Source organism: Podarcis raffonei, chromosome 5 (assembly GCF_027172205.1).
Source record: "Podarcis raffonei isolate rPodRaf1 chromosome 5, rPodRaf1.pri, whole genome shotgun sequence".
NCBI lineage: Eukaryota > Metazoa > Chordata > Lepidosauria > Squamata > Lacertidae > Podarcis > Podarcis raffonei.
The window spans coordinates 31,512,621-31,530,572 of record NC_070606.1 but is presented as its reverse complement, the minus strand read 5'-3'; the positions used below and the strand labels follow the sequence as shown (position 1 = coordinate 31,530,572).

The following is a 17,952-nucleotide window of genomic DNA, read 5'->3' as shown; positions in this document are numbered from 1 at the left end:
TCACACTACCCAGAAGCCTCCAGGAGGACATGCCATTAGTGATCGGCTTCTGTCCTGAGGGAGGAAGACTGAGAGAATTTGTAACTATATCCTGCCCTTAGAGTCATGACAAATGCCGTTCTGATTTTATACTGATATCCGGTCCTACACATCTCCTCTGCTTCTCTTTCAAATTTTTTTAAAAAAAACATGTTCTCATCGGTTTAACTCCCTTTTTATTGATTCATTCCTTAGCTGGCGGGTTGTGGCCTCAACAACAGGCTACACCAGGCTTTTCTTGACTATGTGGTTTTAATTTGTGATTTATTTATTTTTGAGGGATAGCAGCGGTGTACATAGAAATATTTAAAAGAGCTGCCATGACGCATTGCATAGGTTACTGGATTTCCATGTAGGAGTGTCCTACATTGGAAAGATTTGAAGAAAGCCTTGTGTCTGAGCTTCTCCTGCTTACCAGGATTATTGTGAAGACAACAGTGAAACGTTCTACCATTTAGAAATGATACTAGTAATAACAAGTATTCTCTGGTAAAAAAAGAAAGAAAATAATTTGGATGGCTGTTCCATGTATATATTAATCCGCAAGTGAAATTCAAAGGTGACTTTGTGTTTTTGTTTTTGAAAAGGGACATGATGTTATCACCTAGACAATTAGCTACTGTCCAGAATGTGCCAGACCCTGGAAAAGGGGACTTGCTCAGAAATATCCAGCAATTACCTCATCCTTCAGGCCAACCTTCTACCTTTAGGTGTGGAAAGTTCTCCTTCCATCCTCCACAAAATCACTCAGTGGTGAAAAAAATGAGCCTGGACATCATTCTGGATCTGAATGTTCCTGGGAGGCTTCTGCTTCAGGGCTGGCAGAGGCAGGTTCACGTAAATTTCATCCATGGTATTTCTCTTCCAGCTTGGATCTCAGCCACTGTGATTGGAAGCTATGACTTCTGTTGACACAGTTGATCGCTGCAGCCAAATTCTGGGATGGAGAGACAGACACATGGGTATATTCTTCAGAGAGAGCATGTGAGGACTTCTGTGGATAATTCCTGTTAGTATTCAGAAGCATTATCCACATAAATCCCTCATTCAAACTGGAGAATAGGGTGTTGTGTATATGTAAACTGCAGCATTTCATCCTACCTTAGAGTCCCGGGGGTGGGCAGGGAAACGATTGGGTAAGCCCTTGCTCCCTCATGGTATTAGTGCTTGGTGCCTTTCCCACCTACTAATTGGGGAGATTTATGGTTCCCAAAGTGGATGTTGAAAAAAACAATTATTTTTCCTGGTAACTTTTACAAACCCGACTTGATGCTTGGACTGGAAATGGAGCAAGGTTTCCTGGAAATGTTCACCCCCAGATGCTGGGATATTCAGCCATTCACCAGGAATATGACAATGGATTGATTTACATGAAGGAATTCTTTCTTAGCACTTCCTTGCCTCCCAAGAGCTGCCTTGGGGTGGTGGTGGGGAAACTGAGCACACTAGCTGCTTTAAGGTGGTAAAACAGAAGCAAACGCAGATTCCAAATTAGCTTGAAGGAACAGGCGTCCCATTCAGTGGCTTCTCTGGGCTCTCGGTTGTAAGGGAGGGTGGGAAAAAATCAAGTCAAAAGGGGAATGTTTCACTCTCCCCCCCCCCCTTTCCCATAACAGCCGAGTAGCAATCTGTGGGCACATATTTTACAGTATAGGGAGAGAAGGAATTTGTTTTATAAAAATAATCTCCAAAATAAAAAAGCAACACAGTGTTTGAAACCAGAATATCCCAACCTGGAAAAACAGTTTGTTGAGACGCAGATGTAGGTTTGTGGATTTGAACATGCCCTAAAGGCACAGCAGGGAAGAGTGTGAACAGAGCAAGCCAACATTGTATTTTGCTGTAGGAGGAAGCAGAGAAGCAGCAGCCAGATGCACCTCTGTTGTCTTTAACGGCAGGAATTCTAAGGCCAAAGCCTCCTGCTCTTGGGCAAACTCACGGCTTAGCAGTAAGTTTCCCAGCCATTCCTGGTGGTCTGCAGACCATGGCATGTAAGACATCATGTTTTTCACTTAACACCACCTCCAGCCTGAGGTCTGCTGTGTAATCTCTAAGGGTGCCATTTAGGTATACATAGCATGAGTGATGAGCCCACAGGGAAAATGCACTTAGTTCTCTCTCTCTCTCTCTCTCTCTCTCTCTCTCTCTCTCTCTCTCTCTCTCTTGTTAAACAGATAACCTTCCTCAGAGAATCAAGCTGGAAGCAACCATTTCTTTTTCCAGGAGAAGCCCAATTATGCAGAGCGCTGATTGGCTGGCCTTTGTGATAGGCCCAAAGCCACACTCTCCTGCCTCTTCGGTCTGCTCTGTGTAATGCTGACCGGTTAGTCCTTGTGGCAAGTCACAGAGTCATTCTCCTCTCCTGCCAAGCTGTATCTCAAGTTCTTTTTTTAAACGTATCTGTGTTTTTAAAAGAAGGTTCTGAATGAAATTTGATTGGATGAATGTTACGGGGGGGGGGGGATGTGGCAGGGGATTGTAAAACCAAAACACATGGTAGTGGGAAGGAGAAGAGAAAATCATTGCTAGCCAGGTATTAGTGTGAATAGAGGAGTAAAGCTGGCAAAAAGCAGAGTTTAAAGTTGGGTCAGAATGATTAAGAAAAAACACACTGCACCATTCGCAAGTGGCAAGATGGGGGTTAGTTTCATGGGGAAAACCCACATTGAGCATGGACTACTCCATGCATGTAGAATTGCTCTTGTGAGAGTTTTTGTAGGGGGGAAATGGTGCCCCCCTCAACATGTGCCATTCTGAGCAGAGGTGTGTAATGATGTGGTGGTGTTCTCCAGTGGGTTGTGAGCGAAAAATAAAAAAGAAGTCTTCCACCTCCAGTGGATTTTGACAAGGAAGTTAAAAAGATGGTCTCTGAGGAAAATAAGCAAGCATGACCCTGAAGATGACCTTCCTTGAACTTCAGAGACATAGCGAAAAGAAAATGTCAGAGCAGAGTTATCGATTTTACAGTTGTAGGATATCTGTGTGGCTTTTTCTTCCCAATTCTTTCAATTTCTGAATGTGTAGCCCGGGTGAAGAGATTACTGTTTCATCTCTCCCTCTTTCTGATTAGCGCCAGTCCTGGAGTACCACGCTTACAAGGGTTCTTTGTGGGAAAGTGGTGGCACAAGAATAGAATGTGAGGTCACTGCTTTTTCAAGGAAAGGATGCTGCATTATATGTATTGCAATACACAACATTGCATTGGGGTAGGATATCAGCCCTACTGAGTGACGCTACCTGCACCCCAGCTGATCTAGGGTAACGTACTCTTGGCTCTAGGCAGCCATTGCACAATCAGGATTCAAATCTACTTGCTGCCTCTTTCTGTCTCCCTACTCATCACTTGTAGATATTATCCCAAGTCCAAGTACGCAGATGACTCACCAGGAGTCCACATATGAATAGATTTCTTACCCAAGGCAATTTTGTTTTGGTTTTTGTGAAAGGGAACATCTTCTCTTTCCAGACTCATTCTGGTAGAAGTGGGTTGAAGAGGGAGGCATAGAATGTCCACATTATTTATGCATGTGGGTTTTTTCAAAATTTTATTTGTGAGGATCGTTTTGAGGCAAGCAGTAGTTCGTTTTCATTTTAAGAAGCTTTGGCATTAAGCCTCTCCTTTACTGTCCCTTCAGGGTTATGATGACTTTTCCTTCAGACAGCTGTTGCAGGAAAGAAGAGCTTAACTTAGGCAAGGAAACACTAATCCCTCTCTTCTTTTTTGCTTTTTAATTATATTTTCTTTCTGTGCCTCTGTGTGGTCTAGTTGATCCTTAATGCCACCCTGCCAAGTCCACAAGGGATTTCAGTTGAAATGGGCTTGTAACATTAACAGTAAAATCCTGTGCACATCTACTTAAAAGTCAGTTATGTTGAGTTTGGATTGAGGCCGCAGTCCTATGCGCTCTTCCTTGGAACTGAACCCCATTGAAAACTGTGGAAGTTTCTTCTGAGCAAACACACTAGGATTGCACTGTCAGCCTGCTTGCATCCTCTTCATTGCTGTACTCCATTGGGCTTGCAGAATGATTGCAGATGCACAAAGGAAAAGCAAACAAAAGCTGCATTGGCTTCTTGGCAGAGAAAAATGCACGAAAGGGCTTTAAATTGTGTAATTACAGCTTTCTCTAAACATATAAAAAAATACGAATAATATACACAAGAATGAAAGCAAGGTTCCAGGCATGAACTGCTTCACTGCTGTGGGCTGAGTTAGATCCTGACTGAAAGATGAGTAGGATGAAAAGGTAATAGACTGGCTTTGGGAAATTGCAGACCTTTCACCAGAGCCAAAACCAAACAGATGCTGCATTCACCCAGGAACAGCAGTAAGAAGAACCTTCTCTCAGTGCCTAGTTAAGGACCCTTGTGGAATTTCCAACCCTTGGACCAGCCATCTCTCTCTGTTTGCATGTTTGAAAAACTGGAAGTGGGAAGTTGAGATAGGCTACAGATTTCAAACATACTCATCGCTTGGTGAACATCTTTCTAGTCTTTATGACGTCTCGGGTGTCTGCAAGCATGCACATCTGACCACCACTGAACATGAACATCATTAGCATGAACAGTAGGTGGTTCTGTCAGAAAGTTAAGAGAAGAAAGTAACAGACTGTTTTGGGACATGTAGTGCTTTTCGGATGAGAAAGACCACTCTGCCAAATGCCCCATGCCCCTAGGAATAGCAACAGGGAAAGGGCTTTCTAAATGCAGAGTTAAGGGTTTTTGTAATAGCCCCAGAATACCCTTTATCTACACATTTGAAAATTCCTGTATCAGAAAGGCAAGTTAGGCCATGCTGCATATTTCACCACTCCCACCATTGACTGGGCGTCTAATACATTTGCAGTACCTTAGAAAATTCCTACACAGTTCAGTATAAAAGAATAAAAGCCAGAAATATATGTGCAGTGGTATGAGACTATAAAGCAAACAGATTACAACTAAATATCACATAAGCAGAGAATTGCTATGCAGCCAACAGTACATTTTTCCTTTTATGACCGTACGTCTAGTTTGATGTTTTCTCACCAGTTTTCTGATGCAGCCCAATTGTATGCATGTTTGCTTAGGAATAAGTCCCACTAATCACAGTGGGGCTTTCTTCCAGGTAGGTGTGCATATGATTGCAGCCTTAGGCTGGACTCCGCAGCCTACTCTAACCAGATGTGCATAGGATTCTACTGGTAATGATTCATAAGCGGGTGTTCCTGACATAATGTGTTAGATCTCCCTTTTTGGTCAGTTCACATGAGCATTTTCTGATGCTGCTCTGAACCCCTGATTGCAGCAGTTTGGAGTGCATGTGTTGGAAAATCCAAATTTTGTACCTAGGCAGCCCAGTTCTATGTCAAGAGAAACTGAATCCTGCAATAATACATTAATTTGCTTATTTTGTGCACACATTTGCTTATTTTGCACAATTTTGCTTCCTTTAGTCACAGGATGTGATGAAGAAATATTCAGGGCTGAATGCCAGTTGGGGGTGGGGGGTGGGTCACCACTCCCCCCCCCTGCCTTTTTGACACCTACTTCCTCAGTTTCCCCATGCAGAGTGAGTTCTGTCTCCAGGCAAGCAAGCATTCTGAGCATCCTTCAGTTTGGTATCAGCATGGATGGCAAGCCAGAGAACAGTGCCCAGTCTACCATTGGATCTTTGTTGAATTTGGGGATAGGGTGCTGCTGCTAGAGACAGTGCTGTCAACACAACCTGTGGTGACTTCAAGGGCTGATAACGTGAAACGTCTTATGGCTTCGTGATGACGCCAGGCTTTCTGCTTTCATGTTCGTTGACTGCCATACAAAAATACTGTTTGTCTAAAGTTGTCGTATAACTTTGCTATATGGATATCCTAAAAAAAAAACTCCACAAACATTTTGAAGCAGCGAGCATTTTCATGTGGTGAAACTGCAATAGTTGCTTACTGTATTCCACCATGTGTAATGTGGTTTACTCCCAGGTAGCTGTGCATGGGATCATAGCCCAGCATAACTTCCATTTCATTGCATCCCTAATGTGATAATGGTTTGTAAAGTTATCCCTCTTGGTTTAAGCGAAAGGAGCATTCTGAGCATTTGAAACCATTTTAGCTGCTGATACACACACTCTCATTGGGTATGTACAGGGTGAGTCCTTTCAAAGAGGCCCCGTGGATACAGAGTACACATGTTCCACGGGGCCTGTTTTAAAAGACTCACCCTGTAGTTTGCTGCCTTGGCTGTCATCATGAAAGATACTTCTTTAGGGACAGAGCTGTACTGGTTTGGTTAGCAATGCTTTTGCATGGGTATGCTTTTGTCACCAAAAGAATACTAGGTAAGGTTGGGCAGCAGCTAAGGACATATGAGACCAGGGCCACATATTTGGGCAGGGCAGGACAATGATAATTGAGAACTTGGAAGAGGCTGTCTAGGTTTCTCTTTCTTTCTGCAAAGAGAAGTGTCTGTACTGGAACTCAGCCTGCGCTAGTTTCACACACCACATGCTCCATGCCCAAGGCAACCTCGACAGTCCCCTCAGGCTGGAGCAGCAGTTTCCTTTGTGCCTAGACAGGCAAACCATGCCCTTCATCTTATTCCTTGCCTGTAGCCCCACTGCAGGTAGTTGATCATGTGCAGCCAACAATGATATAAATAGCCCAGCCAGTTGCTCTGTTAATTAGACGTCTACTGTCTTGGTTGTTTTTACTTTTTGTGGCTTTCTCAAAGTTCTTCTAATGAATAGTGAATTGTTTAATGTAGGGCTTTCCACACTGTCTCCAAGGACAGCTGCAGTGTCTGGGGAGTGAGTGGATCACGTCAGAGGAAATGGGGGGAAATCCTGACCCAGATGCTGATGCTTCCTGGTCTGTCTGCAGCTCAGTGGTAGAACCTTCTGCCTTGCATGCAGAAGGTTCCAGGTTCAATTCCCAGCTAGGGCTGGGTGAGACCCCTCCCTGAAATCCTGAGAACTACTGCACATCAGTGCAGACAATGCTGAACCAAAAATCTGCTAATGCAGCTTTCTACGTTCCTCTATTTTGTGCCCTGCTTGCCAAAATTATGCCTGTTTTGAAAGGCTGCATCTGGACTGCTATGCACAGTTACACTTTGCCTCTAGTTCACTGCCTCCCCAGCTGTCTTTGGGCGAGGTTGGGCCAGATTGAACGGCACTGTGCTGTCCTTGCTGCTGCAGCGGCACTCAAGACAACATAACATAAGCTACACCCCCCCCAGTAGTGCTGTCTGCCATACTGTGAGTGGCTGAGAAAGGACAGCATTCATGTTCAGTATAGAGAAGTGCTTTTGATAGGCAGGAGATCATCCCTCTCTATCCAGAGGCTAAGCCAGGTCACCCCCTGTTTAAATGTGGGGCAAATTTGGCTTCTCCCCAAGTGGAAAGTCTCCTCTCCCTGTTTGATACCAGGTCTGATCCTATTACTTGCAGCTAATTAATACACAAGCTGCATGGAGCCTGTCATCGCGGGCAAATTCCAGGGAGCAAGAACAGTTTGTTGGAGCGGAGCAGTCATAGCTGTGTATTATTTTCCACTGTGTTTTCATCTTTCTCTGCTTTCAGACATAAAAAAGAGGTGGATGGTGGAGAAAAGGAGTGGGAATCAATTAAATAATTCTACGACCATGGTTTTTCTCACTTCACAGAGTTATTTTGCTGAACTCTGAGTCATTTTGGGAAAATGTGACTTCATGCTTCCATAGAGTTTCCTTAGTCACCTGCCTAATGAAAGGTACTTCCTTTCTTGTAGGGTGGCCCCTAGATACAGGCACAGATAAATGGGCTAATGTTTGCAGTCATCCTTAGCAGCTGGTTGGCTGACTCATCCTCCCTCTTTTAAACCTTGCTTTATTTTTTAAAAATCAAGTCTACACTCTTCATTTTCTTATCCCTCCAGAAGAAAGTATTCCAGGCACATGTATTCCCCACAGAGAAGGCAAGATATGCTAATTTATAATTATCCTCATTAGGTGGGATGGTGAGAGCACACAGCTGCAAGAAAGAGGAAATTAGTCTCAATGGGCTATAATAGTCTTGCAAATGAAAAGTTCTGAGCCCAGAGTACTGGGAAATGGCACCAAGCGTAAGCTTCCAGTCTAGGCACACTCAAGAGGAGAGAAGACCATGCTAGGCCACTGGCATTAGTTGTGACAGCTGTGGGTGCCAGGAGCAGGTCAGCAATAACTCACACTGCTTAAGTGAGGCTAACTCATTATTCATAGAAACAAGACAGCTCCAGAGGCCGTGCCTAGAGAGCACAGCAACTCTTGCCAGTAGAACTCACTTCTCTGAGGCAGTTGAGAGGACTGAAGTTCCTCACCTTACCACAGCTCCTTAAATCTCCTCCCCAGGGTCCTTCCCAAGCAAGCTGAGGCACTGTCTCTGTGCCTGTCTGTGCTCCACCCTTTTCATACCTCTTCTGGTTCTGGGAAACCAGGGGCGAGGGGAGCTGGTTGCAGCATGAGAGGGCGACCACTTGGCTTCCTCACCTGATTGACTCAGCTCTGCCTCTTGGTTCCCCTCCTCTCCTGCCTCCGCTTCTGCCGCTGGGCTGCTCTCTGCCACAGACACTTCCTGCTCACTAAACCCTATTACCTCTTCAGCTTCTGAAACCTCCTCCCAGTCTGCTCCATCTTCTCTCTCTGGCTCTGAGTCTTCTTCCCTTGGGGGTTCTGTTCTCCAGCTGGTACCTTCCACCACTCCTCTGCATCTAGCCAGTCCATGACATCTTGCTCCTCTTTGGATATTTTAAGAGCAGGACTGATAATGCTATGCGAAAACCAAGGCTGCTCCCGTGAAACAGCATCATCTTAAGTTCTCCCCTTGTACTCTGTGATGGATAGTAATGGGTAGCTGTGTTATGTTATATTATTCATCTTCTTGCCCCAGCCCAATGAATTTTGAGTCATGTAAAGAAGTTTCAGTCTGCATTAGTGCATTGGTTACACCGACCAACTTCTTATTGATAGAAAATATGCTGCATTTCACTTGCCCTCCAACCAAACATCTCAAATCTCAGTGAACATTAGCTGTGTCAGAAAGCTGAGCGTCAGCTGGGAGCAGCTTATCCGAAGAGGGAAGTGTTAAAAGGTGCACAGAGACCCTCTCTGTTTCAGCTAACAATAGGCCATTTATTACTTTTAATTCTGCCTCCCTTACCCAGACAGCAAGCATGTAAATGAGGAGTTTTGATCCAGCACTAAAGAAGGTAACTGAGATAGAGAAAGAGAGCATGTTAGGCATTACATTCTCTAATAAAGATTATTGCAGAGGGAGACTGATAAGGGGAAGCTTTTAAAAATAGATTTAATTTAAGGTAAACTTTCTACTGCTGCACCTAGTTCCTACTTTTTATTTTAAGTTCAAATATACAAATACGGAAGTTCAGCTGGAAAAAATCTCAGGCACCTGGTCCTCTAGGTGCTTGGAATTTTTATTCAGGCACCTAATTATTTGAAATATCTTTTCCTGGCTCTGTTTACCAGCGGTGAAAATCTGTTTCCTTCAAGTGATTGATTCTCTCCAAGGGACTGGATCATGTTATGTTCCTCACGTGATTCTTTAAAAAATAATAATAATAACCACTTCCATTTTTCAGAATGTCAGAATCTCCAATCTGGCAAAACGTGGAGACTTGTAGAAGCATTTAACACAGCAATTATGGCTCCACATGTCCATTTTCTCACCACAGTAGTTTTCATGTCAGCCGATTTCACGGTCATCAGCTACAGCTGCTCTCCAACTACAGGCCTTCCAGGAGCTCTGTAGGAGCTCTACTCATTGAGTAGCTACATCCCTGGATAGACCAGGGTGTACCTAAGTTGCTTTACTGTCTCATTCATCTCTTTCAACTGTGATTGGAAACATCCTTGAGCATGAAGTTGTCATGCTTATCCACTTGTTCTATATGCTGGAGGAGCAGAACTTATTCTCTCAGATACCTCACACCTGCTCTTTTTGGACTGAAACATCAGAATTTGTCAGTGTATGACTTCCGTATGAGATTCTATAGTGCATCTTTTCCACTTGTTCCCTCATTAAATTTTCGCAGCTGACTTAGCTGTTGGCATTATTTTCAGAGTACCTGCACTGTTTTTGATGTGTCAACTTTTCTGGAATAGGTGGTGATAATTATTTAGCGGTGGACAGTAATTATATTGTTTCCACGCACTACTTCCCTGTTCCCAACAGTCTTTACAGGGCAGAGAGAAAGGAAGAAAGATATTTTTGCCACGATCTATTTATAAACATATATTTATTGGGGCACAGAAGCAAGCACACAGACAAGCAGTGCTAGATTCAAGGCCGTATCAGAGCAATCTTCAGAGTTCTGTCTGCAGGAACTTGTTAGCACCTCTGCTAAACTGTTACTCCCCACCCGGCAACCCCCCAAAACCCTCTTTTTCAGCATTGCACACTCCTTTAACTCAAACCGGACACATTAGTTCTCATCTACACTGCAGAATCAGATATATAGTTCAAGGAGACTTTGGACAAAGGGTAGGCTTATGGAGTCTTGGTGCCCTGTCAGCTACCAGGCTGTGCCTTTTAAAGGGAGGCCTTGTAGCAAACAGGAGTTTTGTCAACTTTATGTGAAAGAATGTCATGCCTCGCTCCAGCCATACAAAGCATTTTGGTAGATAAATTCTTCATTACTCATGTTGGAATTTGGCCAACACACTGAGGACCCCTTTGCCTTGAGGAAGATATTTCAAATGTCACAAGATTTCAAATGCACATGTGTGTATATGACCTCAGCTTGACATCTAATTGGAAAAAACACACGGCTGGACTGATACATGATACTTTCTGAAGCATAGTCACATATAAAAATCAACATCTGTAAAAGCTGCATGCAGATACAGTGGTACCTCAGGTTACATATGCTTCAGGTTACATACGCTTCAGGTTACAGACTCTGCTAACCCAGAAATAGTGCTTCAGGTTAAGAACTTTGCTTCAGGATGAGAACAGAAATCATGCTGTGGCGGCGCAGCAGCAGCAGGAGGCCCCATTAGCTAAAGTGGTGCTTCAGGTTAAGTACCGACCTCCGGAACGTATTAAGTACTTAACCTGAGGTACCACTGTACGCCGGATGCGGGTGGCGCTGTGGGTAAAACCTCAGCGCCTAGGACTTGCTGATCGTATGGTCGGCAGTTCGAATCCCCGCAGCGGGGTGCGCTCCCGTCGTTCAGTCCCAGCGCCTGCCAACCTAGCAGTTCGAAAGCACCCCCGGGTGCAAGTAGATAAATAGGGACCGCTTACCAGCGGGAAGGTAAACAGCGTTCCGGGTGCTGCGCTGGCTCGCCAGATGCAGCTTGTCATGCTGGCCACGTGACCCGGAAGTTTCTGCGGACAGCGCTGGCTCCCGGCCTCTAGAGTGAGATGAGCACACAACCTAGAGTCTGGCAAGACTGGCCCGTACGGGCAGGGGTACCTTTACCTTTACCTTTTACCACTGTACGCCAGAAATGTGAATTGACCATGCGAGGCCTACATAGTTCCATACTACTACTACTACTATGTCTTGCGTGGGGGTTATATTTCTGGAATGGCACATATAGGCAAAGATACATACCACCCCCCTGGAATTGCCCTGCACAATCATCCTTACCTTCCAGGTAAGGCAGAGAGCTTGCTTACCAGGCTCTGGGATGACCTCATGGCTGAGTTCTCACAAGGTATTGTCGGAACTCAGGTGGCCCTGCCAGATCTCGCGAGACCATCCCAAAGCCTGGTAAGTAAGGCAGGGAGCCTTACTTACCAGCTCTTTCCTTTTTTTTCTTTTTGTAAATTTTAATTTTTATATTGTTAAAATAATACACATATATTACAAATATACAAGCATACGAACATATATTTCATACAATCCTTAAAAGTGCTCAAACATACCTACACTCATTCCCACAGATAATTCCTTTTCTCATCACCATCCACCACCCCTCACCCCACCTTTGTGTTAGACTTCCAATCTACTCAGCTGCAATTTCTTACCACTTCTATTACTTTCTTTCACACACCTTTAACCTAGTTTCATACTTCTTTTTCTATTACACATTGTTACCCATCTTATTTAGTATTTCAGTATTTGAAACGAAACTTGTTTATTCTAATAGGAGTTCTGATGTTTCGATATGGTTTTCTAAGTATATCTTTTAAACACCTTTCAATCCCTGTCTATCTTCTCTTTTGAGATCTTTCCAATTTCTCCCATTGTTTTGTATATATTGTAGTACTTCAATAATTTGGCAAGCCACTCTATTTTTGTCGGTACAATACCACTTTTCCCATTTTTCGCAATCAGTAGCCTTGCGGCTACTGTTGTGTATAAATATAAGGTCTTGTCTTCTTCCTTTAGGCTTCCTGGTATTATTCCCAATAGAAAACCTTCTGGTGTTTTCCTAAATGAATATCTGAACATTTTTTTCATTTCATTATATATTGTTTCCCAAAATTGTTTGACGTTTAAACAATTCCACCATATATGTATCATAGTACCTTTCCATGCCAGGAAAACTTGGCCCAAAAGAAGATTTTAAGATCTCCACCTTGCACACAGTTAATTTGTGGGATTTTGACTGACCGGCTTTCAATTGCATAAGGTTGAAATCATGCCAGATAATTGCGTGCAAGATGCAATTTATACCATACACTGATGTCAAAGAGAGCATAGCTTGGGAAGAATGGAAAGAAAAGGATTTCTCATCACAATACTGTACTTGATTTTTTGGAAGACATTTGCTTAGGGTTGCCATATGTTTTGAATTTCCCGGACGTAGCTGGTATTTGACCCTTGTAAACATGACAGCCAATTTCCTTAAAAACTCTCCTTTTTTGAGATTTTGCATAAAAATATATATCATGGAAATGCATTCTGGTTTTCAGACAGCCCGGACTACTAAGCTCCCCTGGATTTTATGTGGTTGTGACATATCCAGGTTTAAACACACAATTCTGTTGCTGTCATGTCTAGTTTAACCTTATGGTCTTCTCAGAGGCTTTGGTAAAGTTTCTGCATTCAGAAACCGAGAGTTCAAAAAGAAATAGAACTGAAAAGCATGTTTGAAGCTATGTAAAGGGATTTGCATATTTTATTTCACCCCTCCACCCCAGTTCCTCAAATATATTGACATGTTCACATCTTGGCAGTTACAGACCCTGGACACGACATGGAAAGCTTTGCTGTCTGGGTGGAAACTGATTAATGGAAGCCGTAAGCTCAGGAAACCGAAAGAGCAGCCGTCACACAATCGCACATTCCATCAGAATAGTTAAGTGAACGTCAGCTAGCAGAGACTTTTAAAATGCATAAATGGATGCAGGGCTCTTTTCAATACCCATCGCTGCGAAGATAATCTAAGCAGGGTTTTCGAAACCAAGTACCAGTCTTGCTCTGAGCTCCTGATCATTTATGCTTTTCAATAGGCTGCTTTATGCACCGGGAGGCAGAGAAGTTAACTGAAACTGCTCTGTTGGGAATTGACGCAGTTCTAAGAATCCAAGTGAAGAAATAGCTTCTTGTAGACGCTTCGCTTGTAACACTATTAAGTGAATGTTTCTTTAAGCAGCGCAAATATTACCCGTATTTGTATATCTACTGTGAGCAGGAGGGACATCCGTTTACTGCATTTAAAAACCCTAAAACCCTGCAAATGGAGTCATTTTCAGATACTGGGTATGCTCATTCAGTACTGGGGGTATGCTCATTCAGTACTGGGGGTGCAGCACTGCAGCAACACGCATTCATTGTAACGTCTGAAAGAGAGAGGGCTGCCTCAGGAATTGGGAAAAGCCTTTACAGGTGATTCAAGGAAGGTGTGTTGCCTGGCGGTGTGTCTGTGAAGTGGGAGAGTGGCATTGTGCCAACAAATAATAATAATAATATTAACAACAACAATAACAACTTTAGTACAGTCATACCTCGAGTTACAGTGAGTTACACTGAGAGCCAGTGTGGTGTAGTGGTTAAGAGCGGTGGACTCGTAATCTGGGGAACCGGGTTCGATTCCCCGCTCCTCCACATGCAGCTGCTGGGTGACCTTGGGCCAGTCACACTTCTCTGAAGTCTCTCAGCCCCACTCACCTCACAGAGTGTTTGTTGTGGGGGAGGAAGGGAAAGGAGAATGTTAGCCGCTTTGAGACTCCTTTGGGTAGTGATAAAGCGGGATATCAAATCCAAATCCAAACTCTTCTTACAGATGCTTCAGGTTGCGTTTTTTTTGGGTTGCGGACCACCGAAACCTGGAAGTACGGGTTACTTCCGGGTTTCAGCAGTCACGCATGCGCAGAAACGCTAAATCGTGCTTTGCGCATGCGCACCGAATCACAATCGTGCGTGCGCAGACGTGCCGCTGCGGGTTGCGAACGTGCATCCTGCACGGATTACATTCACAACCTGAACGTCCACTGTATTTATATCCCACCCATCTGACTGGGTTTCCCCAGCCACTCTGGGCGGCTCCCAACAGGGGGCTAAAAACAGACTAAAACTTCAAACATTAAAAACTTCCCTAAACAGGGCTGCCTTCAGATGTCTTCTAAAAGTCAGATAGTTGTTTATTTCCTTGACATTTGGTGGGAGGGTGTTCCACAGGGCGGGCGCCACTACCGAGAAGGCGCCAGACCTAGAAACATACAACGGATGTCAGAAGAGAGCCTATGCACACACAACAGTATCAGTCAGGAACAGTTTTCCACTATGATATCACTCCCCCCCCCAACCGAACCTGTGTAGAGAGCTGGATGGGGTTTGCAAAGGAAAAAAGCCTCCACGGGGGGCCCTGTTACAAATAATGCATATAGATTAGCAGGTGTGGGGAGAGTCTGGTCTGGCTCTGTGACGCCACCCCTTCCTCCCCTGTGCATTCGTTGTCCGGAAAGGGTGAGCCAAATCCTGCAAGGGAGCCAGAGCTTAATGTTCTCCGTTAGTTCCACTTCCCCCTGCTCCCTAGCACCTTCTGTTCTCTACTAGAGTGAAAGCTCCAAATGTATGTTTTCGGGTAAAGGGGCACTTCCAAAATCCAGAATGGCATAAAAATAGTAGATCATTAAATAAATATGCAGCAAAGGTATTCTGTTAATAGGAAGGTGGAGGATTCCAGTCTGATGTGATGAACTGAATGGTATGGAAACTTGCTGTTCAGCTTTGAGCAGCCAACGGCACCGAAGGAAGACAGCCAATCCCTATGGGGTCACTTGGTATTTAATAGTCCGTACCAAAAACATAAACACCAAACCTGCTAATAGATCTACAGGGGTTAGCGGTTCGAAGAATATTATCCACAATATCCCCCAAGGTTATGGTGATATGTTTTGCATGTTGCTGCTTTCGGAGGTGGCCCATAGATAGAACCACTTCCATGTTCACATCCTTGGCTTATTGGTGACTTTGAACTATGGGTGAGATTGACACATTCAAACGCAATGCGATCCAAATAGCGCTTCAGTTTTGAGGGGAAGGGAGTGGCTTTGGCAAGTCTCTTTTACTCATTAAAGAGCTGTGAGGGGCCTCTGACATTAGCATCACGAAGTGTGAGTCAAATGAACGGACTCCCGGTTGGCCATTTCCATATTTATTCCTGTGATTCCTGATTTTCCGGCATCTTCTGGTTCTCCTGGAGCAGATTCCTAGGCTCCCTGCCATAGCGCCGCGGAAACAGTCTGCTTAGGAAGAATCAACTCCTTTACCCAGATTCCTGATTTCCTTCCTTCATCACATGATGTCTTGAAATACTTTCTCTGGCACCTCTTTCATCTGAAAAGCGAAGCAGAGTCCTGGCCTGTTTCAACTAAGTGGTAGATTACCACTTAGCCTAAGGCCAGCACTGTCACTTATTCTTGTGCCCCAGTGTATGAATTGCCCAAAGTGATTCTTGCCATGTTAAAGCTCTAGGATAGGGGGTTCATCTTGTAGCCTAATATAGTGAATGCTTCTGTTCAAGTGAAGCATGCTACTAGATTTCAGGTGAAAATAGCTTCTGCCCCAAGGGATGAGGCCCATGCAATCATAGAGGGCAAAAGTCAGAGTAGTTCCTTGAATCACCTGAGCTTAGTACTGTCATCCTCCTTTTATACAACCCAGTGTTTGAGTGGAAATCTTATTTTAAAGGACATTAATCACTAATTTAGCTGTAGTCAACGGGAAGCTGAAAAAAGGCTCAACCTTCAAACAGGAATTGTTTAAATGAAAGATACAAGGAGCCTGCTAAAAAGTGATCCAATGAGACCAGTTGATGTTATTAATGCATTTTATTTGGGGGAAAATAATCATAAATTAGGTCAGGGTGGTGGGGAACAGGCTGACAACGCAGAAAACACTGGACTTCAGTGACATTATCTGGATTCTCCATAAAAAGTGAGCAGAGGATGGCAATTCCAGAGACAATCACTACTGTCTCTTGAGCCATTAATGTCACCAACTACTTCATCCCTGATCTCTAATTTATTGTTTTAGATCAAGGTATGGTTCACACATGCATGTTCATCAATAAAAATTATACACATAGGTAAACATTTTATCAAAATTAAAATATATTTATACAGTGGTACCTCGGGTTACGAACTTAATTCGTTCTTAACCTGAAACCATTCGTAACCTGAGGTACCACTTTAGCTAATGGGGCCTCCTGCTGCCGCCGCTGCACGATTTCTGTTCTCATCCTGGGGCAAAGTTCTCAACCTGAGGTACCACTGTATTGCACAAAACATTAACATGTAGCTTTGCTTTTAACAAATGCATTGTACTGTATTTACTCAAATCTAATGCACACCTTTTTTGGCCAAATTACATTGCGAAAATTAAGGTTTACATTCGTCAGCAAATACCTTTTTTGGTTTCAAGGTTCTGAAAATTGAGGTGCACATTAGATTTGATGACACATTAGACTTGAGTAAATATGGTATTTCTCAATGTTCATCATAATACAGTTGTACCTCGGAAGTCTAACAGAATTTGTTCTGGAAGTCTGTTCAACTTCTGAAACATTCGACTTCCAAAGTGCAGCTTCTGATTGGCAACCCTGCAGCCAATCAGAAGCCACGGAAGCCCTGTCAGATGCTCAGCTTCCAAAAGAACGTTCGAAAACTGGAACACTCACTTCTGGTTTTCGATCATTCAGGAGCCAGAACATTCGACTCCCAAGGCGTTTGGGAGCCGAGGTATGACTGTACAAACGTTTCCTCTGTCCCTTTGAAATCAAACCTGTAATATATATGCAAAATCTTTCCCCCAACTCCTTTATGCTTCAAATGGTCTATTTCCTAAGTTAGATGGGTTCCAGGCAAAATTCCTTTGGTCCCTACTTCAGGTTACAAATTGTGTTCCTAATTCAATTCTATTTCTGGAAACAGGTGAATGTTGGCTTTTCACCAAAGCGTGATGGGCTGCCTTGAAATATTGGCTAAAGATTTCAGTATTTGGCCTGGGGAAGGGATTACTTGTACATTTAACCAACAAGGAGTCTGTCAGCTTCTGGTTGAAAACTATGGTCCGAAAAGCCTCCTTGATTGGACTTTCACCATCCTTTTTATATCATCTGGGTTATGATACTGCCCTTAAATCCCTGAGGCAGAGGTTATAGGACATTTCATACAACGATCTTCGATCTCGATCTTATGTAACCTGTGGACCGTTTGCATCTGGAATTCAATATGGACATGATTTTCAGTTACCTTCATATCTTATGAATCTTTCAGTACCTAACTATTGTTGACTGTTTAACAAAACCAGATTAAATGTATTTTCATCTGAAGTACTAAACGGCAGACTGGCCAGCGTACCCTATCAGTATAGGCTCTGTTTACGATCTCAGGATGTGGACTGTATGAAGCATATCTTACTACACCATTGCCAGTATAAACAAGCCAGGGATAAATTAATAAAACCCTTATTGGTAAACTTACTGGCGAAATCTGAAACCTTC

The 17,952-nt window shown here is 43.6% G+C and overlaps 1 protein-coding gene and 1 long non-coding RNA gene across 2 annotated transcripts in view; one reads left to right on the top strand and one right to left on the bottom strand.

Moving 5' to 3' along the window:
• Positions 1-17,952, top strand: part of CHST3 (carbohydrate sulfotransferase 3) — a 39,932-nt gene that overhangs the window by 4,809 nt on the left and 17,171 nt on the right. The gene's annotated exons all lie outside the window — the stretch shown is intronic.
• The window catches only part of LOC128413937 (uncharacterized), a 65,713-nt gene continuing 47,961 nt past the window's right edge, over positions 201-17,952 (bottom strand). Inside the window, exon 3 of the long non-coding RNA XR_008330550.1 lies at positions 201-976. This is a non-coding gene — a long non-coding RNA (uncharacterized LOC128413937). The remainder of the gene's footprint in view (positions 977-17,952) is intronic.